The sequence below is a fragment of the Cucurbita pepo genome, chromosome 7, assembly GCF_057944985.1.
Source record: "Cucurbita pepo subsp. pepo isolate OVF chromosome 7, ASM5794498v1, whole genome shotgun sequence".
In the NCBI taxonomy this organism is placed as follows: Eukaryota; Viridiplantae; Streptophyta; class Magnoliopsida; order Cucurbitales; family Cucurbitaceae; genus Cucurbita; species Cucurbita pepo.
In genome coordinates, this window is record NC_141804.1 from 4,348,327 (window position 1) to 4,359,128 (window position 10,802).

The following is a 10,802-nucleotide window of genomic DNA, read 5'->3' on the forward strand; positions in this document are numbered from 1 at the left end:
AATGACATGAAATATATCTCCGTTAGAATTATGTATGATATGAATAATGAATGATATGTGAAATGATATGAGAAACATATCATCTTAAAATTTTCATAAGGGTCGTCTGGTCATTTACCACCCCAAATCTTGGTTTAATTCTTCAACATATTCCAACGACCTTGTAAGTTTGTGTAATCCCTCAACATAACATAAGGCTCCTCATCAAATTTCATGTAAACACTAAGGTTGGAAAAACTTAAAATACTAGCTCAACCTTAATTTCAACTTTCTCACTTTCTTCCGGACTTCTTCCTCCCACCAACTAGATCAATATTTAATTAATTTCTTGTATTTCATCGCCATCTTAGTGTTTTTTTTTTTGTTTTTTTTTTAATCCTTACATCATATATGTAACGACCCGGGAAAGAAAGAAAAAAAAAATATATATATATATATATTAATAATAAATAAATAAATAAATGAAAACGAAAAAAAAAAAAAAAAAAAAAACTCAGTCGCCGGAAAACCCGCGAGTTTTCCGGCGACCGCCGAGTTTCGCGGAACCCACGCGAAACAACGGCCACAGCTCGCCCACCCTCAGCCCAGCATCTTCAGAACGCCTGCAAAGGGAGAAAAGAGAGAAAATTTCGAGAGAGAGAGAGAGAGTTCGGACAAACGTCGGCGAGTGTCCAGTTTCTCCGACGAGCCCTCAAACCACCCTTAAACCGACACCAAACAACCTCTTACTACCGTAAGAGAGATCCCTAACGAAAGCACAATAACTCAGGGGCATTTGGTGTTATTTCGTAAGCGTCGTCGTCGGTAACCGAGGTCGGAAAGTTAGGTTTCTTAATCGATTCTTAGATCTATGGCTTTTAGGAGCTTTTAGGCCGCAAAACTCCCAAAAAGGAAAGAAGGACGACGAACAAAGAGGAAAAGAGAAGGAAGAGGACCGAAATCGGCAACGAAAACGCCGCGGGAAGGAGAGAGAAAACTCGCCGGAAATTCGGCCAAAGTCGGGTAAGGAAGACGAGATCCACGGATCCGGGTCAACCCGAACCCAGAACCCGGGAGAGCCAGCCCGTTTCCCCCCTTGGCCTCTGCCTTCGGCCCAGCCCAACTACAGCGGCCCAAACCTCAAACCGGCCCAGAAGCTACGGTTCAGTTGAACCAACCCAGACTAGACCCACGGTCCAATTGAGCCGGCCTGCAAACCAAACACTTGCGGCCCAGCCCAGTAAGCCGAGGCCCAACGTTTAGCCTTGGCCCAGTAGCCTTCCACAGCCCGCGACCCGAACCACGACCCGAACCGGACTGCGACCCGCGCTTCGACCCGACACTACCGCCCGACGTGGCTTTCTCTGCTTCTGCCACGTGTCACACAGCGGCGCGGCAGTCCTCGGCTCGACTCGGCGCAAACGGCTCGGGCTCCCTCCGGTGACGCTCCGGCGGCTCCTCCAGCGGCTCCAGCGGCTGTTCGGCTCGGCTCACCTGTTTTCAGCCCGGTTTCCACTGTTTCGACCCTCCCGGATCTGTTTTCGGCCCCGATTAAGGTATCCGAGGCCGTTTTAGAGCCGTATTTCACATTTATTAAATTATAGGTAAATTAATTGTGAAATACTAACGGAAATTGGTGAACGGCGTGATAGGAAACAAACCCAACGAAGTAGGAAGCAGCTCTCACGGAACGGGAGCTTACGTTTAGCTATTTAGGGAGTACTTCGGCCGAGGCCAACCAAGTAAGTGGCCTTACTATAGGATAGGCTAAATAAATTGTATGATGCTTGATGATATGTGCGAGTTTATACATATTGTGTTGAGTGACGCTTAATATGTTTGACGCACGTTGTGGCATTATGATGAGCATGATGATTGCATGATTTTTACCTTAATATGATGATGTTTTCCATATTGAGCATGCTAGATGATGATGAGTGCCATATTGCATTTTGTCGTTAGATCGACGTAGGACACAACCCTAAGAGCATGAAAATGATATTAATATAAATATCCACGATATGCGTTACCTAGAGTAACAAAGAGATGAGACTAGAGGGTTGTGTCAGAAGAGACATTACGATGGATTTAGAGGGACCTCATGCATTTTGTATGTTCATAAGCATAGGGCTACTTCCCCTAGAGATGATGAGTGTGGACGCGCACCTTATGATGAGCGCGAATGTGCACAGGTGCGAAAGCACACAGATGAGGGTGTTCATGAGGCGCATGACACTATGGGGTTCCGCTGACCTCCGGACGTCGCTACAGATTAGCTTGACCAGAGGGTCCAGGGGGTGTGCGAGCGCCCTGGGGACTCACACTCGCACGTGTGAGTCGTGTGTAGGGAAGTACTACACATCCAATTTGTCCGAGACTGGAGGCCACCCCTAAGATGATTAGAGATAGGTCCCTATTCATGATTGCATGTGTTTGCATTAGCATGGCCCCTATAGTGGGGTCACTTACTGAGTATTTCTTCGAAATACTCAGGCCGTGTGCCATATTGTTTTTCAGGTAAAGGCAAGGCTCCCATGTACGGTTGACGGTGGCATCGTGATCAGAGACTGTGGCGCGTGCATAGGATAGTTGCATATTTTATTCCTCGTCTTGGTTAGGATAGGGCTTTTGCATTTCATTCATTTATATTAATTAATTTGTAATCATTTTATTTTATCTTTTTGAACTCCAGCACGATATTTGAAACACGTAAGTCCGGCAGTGTTTTCCAATATTTTAATGTATTCTGAAGTTTTTAAATTTTTCCGCTAATAAAGATGAGCATGCTTAGATTTTTATTCTGCATTAGGGATGAGCATGAGACGTTAGTGGCGACTCTAGATATGTGGAAATTTAGGGTCGTTACAGTTGGTATCAGAGCTCTAGGTTTTAGATTCTGTAGACTAGCCTACGATGTAGGCTTGGCACGCTCCACGGTCCCAACGTCGATGCCCCGTCACCGTCAGGTATGCCTTGCACAAGATAAGAAAATAGAAACGTTTTCAAACTCGCATGCATTTTATGTTAATGTTACTGAAATTGTTGTGATATTTCACGTATTTATTTAAGAGCATGATGTGATGTGTTGCATGCTGAGTGCTTTTGTTTGCAATATGATGTGAACTTTGTAGATGTGATGCATAGTATAATTTCATAGGTAATGAGCCTTAGACTTAAGAGATGCTATCTTGGTTTCTAGAACCATGCTGCTTAGACCATGCGAAAGAGTAAGACGAGGAAGGGGACGACCTCCTATTAGAGATAGAGAACGAGGTGAGGCTGAAGAGAGCCCACCTCGAGAGGGATCAGAGACAGGGTTTGAATTAGAACCCTTGTTGCATGTATTGTTGGATCGGTATGGCAACCCTAGAGGGGGGGTGAATAGGGTTTTAACGATAAAAGTGTTTAATTTTTCTAATGATAAAACTTTTTTACAAATAAGTAGAAGATGATAATTACTAGAACAAAATAATTAAAGTCAAAACAATAATCAAGTAGAACATACAATAACTCACAATAATAATTTTGAAATTAAATAGGAAAGAGTTAGAGAAAATGACACCGTAGTTTTATAGTGGTTCGGTCAAACTCGACCTACTCCACTCCCCAAGCGCCTCTTGGGAATTTGAATAAAGAACTTTCTCGACTCTTTCCACGGATCTGAGTCAAACCGCTACACCGCTCTTTTTACGAGTTCAAGAGCAAACTCAATCCTTTCCACGGCGCAGGATCAAACCGATACAAGTATTTGAGTTTGATAATAACACACCACAACTCTCTCAAAGAGTAGATTTACAATTTGGGATACTCACAACTATTTCCTCACAATACAAAAATAATCCCTCTCAAGAATAAGATGAAAAGAAATAAACTTGTAAGCTTGGAGAGAGCAACAAACAATGGAGACTTTGAACAAATGAGGATTGGAGAATGTATGTAAGTTGTGTATTTTAAAATGTGGGGAAGATGAGTTTATATAGAGGAGAAAAGTGGCAAAATGTAGGATTGAATATTGACCATTGGATTGTGTTAGAAATAATGGAAGGTGGAGATTAAAAGTAAATAAATAAGAAATGTTTCTAAATTCATTTATTTCAAAATTTTAATATAATAGTAATATAATATAATAATAATAAAAAGTTATGTGAGTAACGGTCAAATGAAATTCAAAATTTATTATAAATATAATAATATAATAATAATAAAAACTATGTGAGTAACCATCAAAATTTTAAAATATAATAATATAATAATATAATATTATAATAATAAAAATCGATGTGAGTAACGGTTAGATTCAAATTTATATTTTGTAAAAATAACTTTATTTAAAAATATAGTAATAAGAAAAACTCCACCATTTGTTACTCTCCCAAAATCATAAATGTCATACTTTGATATATTTTGATTTGTCCATCATTTTGATTTTGCTGCCACATCATCACGTCGGGTATGTTGTCTCGACTGTAATTTCTTCGTTTTAGCTCTGATTTGAGTGATTGAAAAGTCGTTGAAATTGTTATTCCCGACCTTATACTGTGGACAGTTCAAAATACTGAAAATAATTAATAATTAAAAAGTAGGTTTGTTATCATCAAAACATCAATTAATTGATTGAAATTAATTAAAGTGAGATCAAGGCCAAAAAGCCAACAATCTCCCCCTTTTTGATGATGACAAACCATTTCAAGAAAAATTCATAAAAACCAAGGTAATACACCATCCATGTAATAATACTAATACATGCTAATATATTATCATAAATTTTACTCATGCATATTCTCCCCCTATATTAATGCCTCAAGAAATTATGAAACATCAAACAAGTAAATGATTCATAAATAATAAAACTCATAAATAATAAAACAACAAACTTAGAGCATATTTTTCTTAATTTTCTCCCCCTTTGTAATCATCAAAAACAACAATTGAAAGAGAATACATTTAAGAATGACGTAATGGCTCCCCCTAAAAACATGCATTAAAAAATTATAAAATTCAAGATATATCACAACGAATAATACCAAGCTCAAGCCTATTTTTGCAAAAATTTTCTTCATTTAATGGCTTGGTAAAAATATCGGCTAGTTGATTATTAGAGTTTACAAAATCAAGAATAATATGTCCATTTTGCACATGCTCTCTAATAAAATGATGTCTAATGTCAATATGTTTAGTTCTAGAATGATGAATAGGATTTTTAGTTAAATTAATAGCACTTGTATTATCACAAAATATAGGCATACTATGAAATTTTAATCCAAAATCACAAAGAGTTTGTTTCATCCAAAGAATTTGAGCACAACAACTAGCAACCGCAATATATTCCGCTTCGGTAGTAGATAAGGCAACCGAATTTTGCTTTTTACTAAACCAAGAAACTAAGGAACTACCAAGAAATTGACAAGTTCCACTAGTACTTTTACGATCAAGTAAGCTTCCGGCAAAATCCGCATCAGAATATCCTACCAATTTAAATTCAACATTTCTAGGATACCACAATCCTAAATAAATAGTTCCAAGCAAATATTTAAATATTCTCTTAACCGCATGTAAATGAGATTCCTTAGGAGAAGATTGAAATCTAGCACAAAGACACACACTAAACATAATATCGGGTCTACTAGCGGTCAAGTAAAGTAAAGATCCAATCATACCTCGATAAGTTTTAATATCCACACTTTTACCTTTTTCATCCTTGTCAAGCTTAGTGGATGTGCTCATGGGAGTTCTTGCAATCTTACCTCCATTGAACTTGAATCTTTTGAGCAAATCTTTAGTGTATTTCTCTTGATTGATGAAGATACCATCCTTGAGTTGTTTGATTTGAAGTCCAAGAAAGAAACTAAGTTCTCCCATCATACTCATCTCAAACTCATTATGCATACATTTAGCAAATTCTTCACATAAAGAAGGATTAGTAGAACCAAATATGATATCATCCACATTTTAAATAGTTCATAATTATGAACTAACATGCTACTTTTTGTTTCTTTAACTTGGTTTGTTCCCTCATGAGTTACTTCAAGAGTTTTCCATATTTCATATGCCGAACAACACATAGATATTCTATTAAACTCATCATTACTTAGGGCACAATAGAGAACATTTATAGCACTAGCATTAAGAGAACATTTTTTTTTATCATGCTCATCAAATTCCTCTTCTATTTTAGGCACCTCAATATTATTAACAATTTTTATTGGTATGTAAGGACCTTTACTAACATTTAACCACAATTGATAATCAATATGTTGCAAATAAATTTTCATCCTAGCTTTCCAATATATATAATTTGTTCCATCAAAATAAGGGGGCCTAGAGATTGATTGTCCTTCACTAAAACAACTATTAACACGTAGGTTTGCCATATGCTTAAACAATAAAGCTTATATGAAAAATATATAAAGCAACCTGCTCTGATACCAAATGTTGGATCGGTATGGCAACCCTAGAGGGGGGGTGAATAGGGTTTTAACGATAAAAGTGTTTAATTTTTCTAATGATAAAACTTTTTTACAAATAAGTAGAAGATGATAATTACTAGAACAAAATAATTAAAGTCAAAACAATAATCAAGTAGAACATACAATAACTCACAATAATAATTTTGAAATTAAATAGGAAAGAGTTAGAGAAAATGACACCGTAGTTTTATAGTGGTTCGGTCAAACTCGACCTACTCCACTCCCCAAGCGCCTCTTGGGAATTTGAATAAAGAACTTTCTCGACTCTTTCCACGGATCTGAGTCAAACCGCTACACCGCTCTTTTTACGAGTTCAAGAGCAAACTCAATCCTTTCCACGGCGCAGGATCAAACCGATACAAGTATTTGAGTTTGATAATAACACACCACAACTCTCTCAAAGAGTAGATTTACAATTTGGGATACTCACAACTATTTCCTCACAATACAAAAATAATCCCTCTCAAGAATAAGATGAAAAGAAATAAACTTGTAAGCTTGGAGAGAGCAACAAACAATGGAGACTTTGAACAAATGAGGATTGGAGAATGTATGTAAGTTGTGTATTTTAAAATGTGGGGAAGATGAGTTTATATAGAGGAGAAAAGTGGCAAAATGTAGGATTGAATATTGACCATTGGATTGTGTTAGAAATAATGGAAGGTGGAGATTAAAAGTAAATAAATAAGAAATGTTTCTAAATTCATTTATTTCAAAATTTTAATATAATAGTAATATAATATAATAATAATAAAAAGTTATGTGAGTAACGGTCAAATGAAATTCAAAATTTATTATAAATATAATAATATAATAATAATAAAAACTATGTGAGTAACCATCAAAATTTTAAAATATAATAATATAATAATATAATATTATAATAATAAAAATCGATGTGAGTAACGGTTAGATTCAAATTTATATTTTGTAAAAATAACTTTATTTAAAAATATAGTAATAAGAAAAACTCCACCATTTGTTACTCTCCCAAAATCATAAATGTCATACTTTGATATATTTTGATTTGTCCATCATTTTGATTTTGCTGCCACATCATCACGTCGGGTATGTTGTCTCGACTGTAATTTCTTCGTTTTAGCTCTGATTTGAGTGATTGAAAAGTCGTTGAAATTGTTATTCCCGACCTTATACTGTGGACAGTTCAAAATACTGAAAATAATTAATAATTAAAAAGTAGGTTTGTTATCATCAAAACATCAATTAATTGATTGAAATTAATTAAAGTGAGATCAAGGCCAAAAAGCCAACATGTATGGTCGGCAAGCAACCCTAAGAGGGTAGACTTAGTATCTAGGGATAGAGTAAACGATGGCCAAGTAATCATAGGGAACCAAACTTTAAGCGTTGACCTGATAGTGGTAAACATGACAGATTTTGACGTCATACTAGGCATGGATTGGTTAGCTGAAAATCGAGCTAGTATAGACTGTCGCAAAAAGGAAGTAAAATTTTCACCACTGACAGGACCTACCTTTAAATTTAAAGGCACAAATACCGAGATTACCCCTAAGGTAGTCTCGATGATGAAAGCAAAGAGGTTAGTCCAACAAGGTGGATGGGCTATATTAGCATGTGCTGTAGACGTGAGAGGAAAGGAGGAGACCCTAGTAAACGTGCCAATAGTAAACGAGTTCCCAGATGTATTTCCGGATGACTTACCTGGTATACCCCCTTCCCGAGCGGTCGACTTCGTCATCGAACTCGAGCCGGGAACTGGGCCTATTTCCAAAGCACCCTATCGCATGGCGCCAGCAGAGTTGAAGTAACTCAAGGCGCAACTGCAAGACTTACTAGATAAAGGATTCATTCGACCTAGCGTGTCCCCCTGGGGTGCGCCAGTGTTGTTTGTTAAGAAGAAAGATGGATCGATGCGTCTGTGCATCGATTACAGAGAGCTAAACAAGAGGACCATAAAAAACAAATATCCTCTGCCTAGAATAGAAGACTTGTTTGATCAACTCAGAGAAGCAACAGTATTCTCTAAGATAGATCTTCGGTCCGGTTACCACCAAATTAGGATTAATGAAAAAGACGTACCAAAAACAGCGTTTAGGACAAGGTACGGTCACTACGAGTTTGTAGTGATGTCATTTGGCCTCACCAATGCCCCAGCTGTATTTATGGAGTTAATGAACCGGGTATTCAAAGAATGCCTAGACATGTTTGTGATTGTGTTCATTGACGACATCCTCATATACTCGAGAACCGACCTAGAGCACGAGGAACACCTCCGAAAAGTCCTAACCACCCTAAGAGAGCACAAGTTGTACGCCAAGTTCTCCAAATGCGAATTTTGGTTACGACAAGTCTCTTTCCTAGGACACGTGGTGTCAAAGGACGGAATATCTGTAGATCCCACCAAGGTCGAAGCGATCACAAAATGGGAACGCCCAACTACGGTAACGGAAATAAGGAGTTTCCTAGGATTGGTGGGATATTATCGAAGGTTCGTACAGGACTTCGCTAAAATATCCTCGCCTTTAACAAAGTTAACAAAAAAAGGGGTGCCATTTAGATGGGATGATGCTTGTGAGGCAAGCTTCCAGAACCTAAAAGAAAGATTGGTAACCGCCCCGGTACTCATAGTACCCGAGAGCTCAGAAGGATATGTGATCTATAGTGATGCCTCCATGAAAGGACTGGGATGTGTGTTAATGCAACACGGCAAGGTTGTCGCATACGCATCTCGTCAACTTAAAGAATATGAAAAGAACTACCCTACCCATGACCTAGAGTTGGCCGCTGTAGTGTTCGCGCTGAAAATCTGGCGACATTACCTGTATGGCGAGAAAACTCAAATTTTTACCGACCACAAAAGTTTGAAATACTTCTTCACCCAGAAAGAGTTAAACATGAGGCAGAGAAGGTGGTTAGAATTGGTGAAGGATTATGACGTAGATATCCAGTACCACCCTGGGAAAGCAAATGTGGTTGCAGATGCCTTGAGTAGGAAGACGGTCCACTCGTCGGCCCTCATTACGAGGGAAGTAAGGGTACAAAGAGAGTTCGAGCGAGCCAACATAGCTGTAGCGACCGAGGGAGTCATAGCACAGCTGGCCCGACTCACGGTACAACCTACGCTTAGGCAGAGAATTATTGCCTCCCAACGAGAGGATCCTAACCTACAGAAAGTCCTAGGACAGCTAGACGAAAGTCCAGTAGATGGATTCTCGAAGTCATCAGATGAAGGACTATTGTATCAGGGACGCTTATGTGTTCCAGCAATAGAAGATTTAAGGAAGGAAATACTGATGGAAGCTCACAACTCACCATTTGCGATGCATCCAGGAGGTACTAAGATGTACCAAGATTTAAAACAACACTTTTGGTGGAAGAGCATGAAGAGGGATGTGGCCGGGTTTGTGAGCAAGTGCTTAGTTTGTCAACAAGTGAAAGCTCCAAGACAAAAGACGGCGGGGTTGTTGCAGCCCCTAAGCATACCGGAGTGGAAGTGGGAAAACATAGCGATGGACTTCATAGTAGGTTTACCCAAAACGCCCAAGGGCTATACAGTGATCTTGGTAGTTGTCGATAGGTTGACCAAGTCGGCACACTTTCTACCTGGGAAGGTTACATATACAGTTGACAATTGGGCACAACTGTACGTGAAAGAAATAGTAAGACTACATGGAGTCCCAGTGTCTATAGTGTCGGATCGGGATCCACGCTTTACGTCAGCGTTTTGGCGCGGACTTCAAAAAGCTCTGGGTACCCGCCTCGACTTTAGTACCGCTTTTCACCCCCAAACAGATGGGCAAACGGAGCGTTTAAACCAAATTCTAGAGGACATGCTACGCGCTTGCGTACTAGATTTTAAGGAAAGTTGGGATTCCAAACTACACCTAATGGAATTCTCGTATAACAACAGTTTCCAAGCAACTATCGGAATGGCACCGTTTGAGGCTCTGTACGGGAAACGGTGTAGGTCCCCACTGTGTTGGGACGAGGTAGGAGAGAAAGAATTAGTAGGACCCGAGTTGGTTCGACTCACCAATGAGGCTGTCCAGAAAATTCGAGCGAGGATGCGTACCGCTCAAAGTAGACAGAAAAGCTACGCCGATGTAAGGCGTAAAAGCCTGGAGTTTGAGGTGGGGGACCCAGTATTCCTCAAGGTGGCACCTATGAAAGGTGTGTTAAGATTCGGACATAAGGGCAAGTTAAGTCCTAAATTCATTGGATCATTCGAGATCCTAGAGCGAGTTGGTCCGGTAGCGTATAAGTTAGCCTTACCTCCAGCCCTCTCAGGAGTACATGATGTATTTCATGTGTCGATGCTGAGGAAGTACATTACGGATCCTATCCACGTAATAGACTACGAACCACTCCAACTCA

General features: G+C 39.0%; 1 long non-coding RNA gene across 1 annotated transcript; it reads left to right on the plus strand.

Annotated features, from left to right (window-relative positions):
• Positions 1-469: 469 nt before the first annotated feature.
• LOC147791625 (uncharacterized) lies at positions 470-2,599 on the plus strand. Its single transcript, XR_015421756.1, has 3 exons — positions 470-1,535; positions 1,632-1,721; positions 2,497-2,599. It is a non-coding gene; the product is annotated as an uncharacterized LOC147791625 (long non-coding RNA).
• Positions 2,600-10,802: the final 8,203 nt, after the last annotated feature.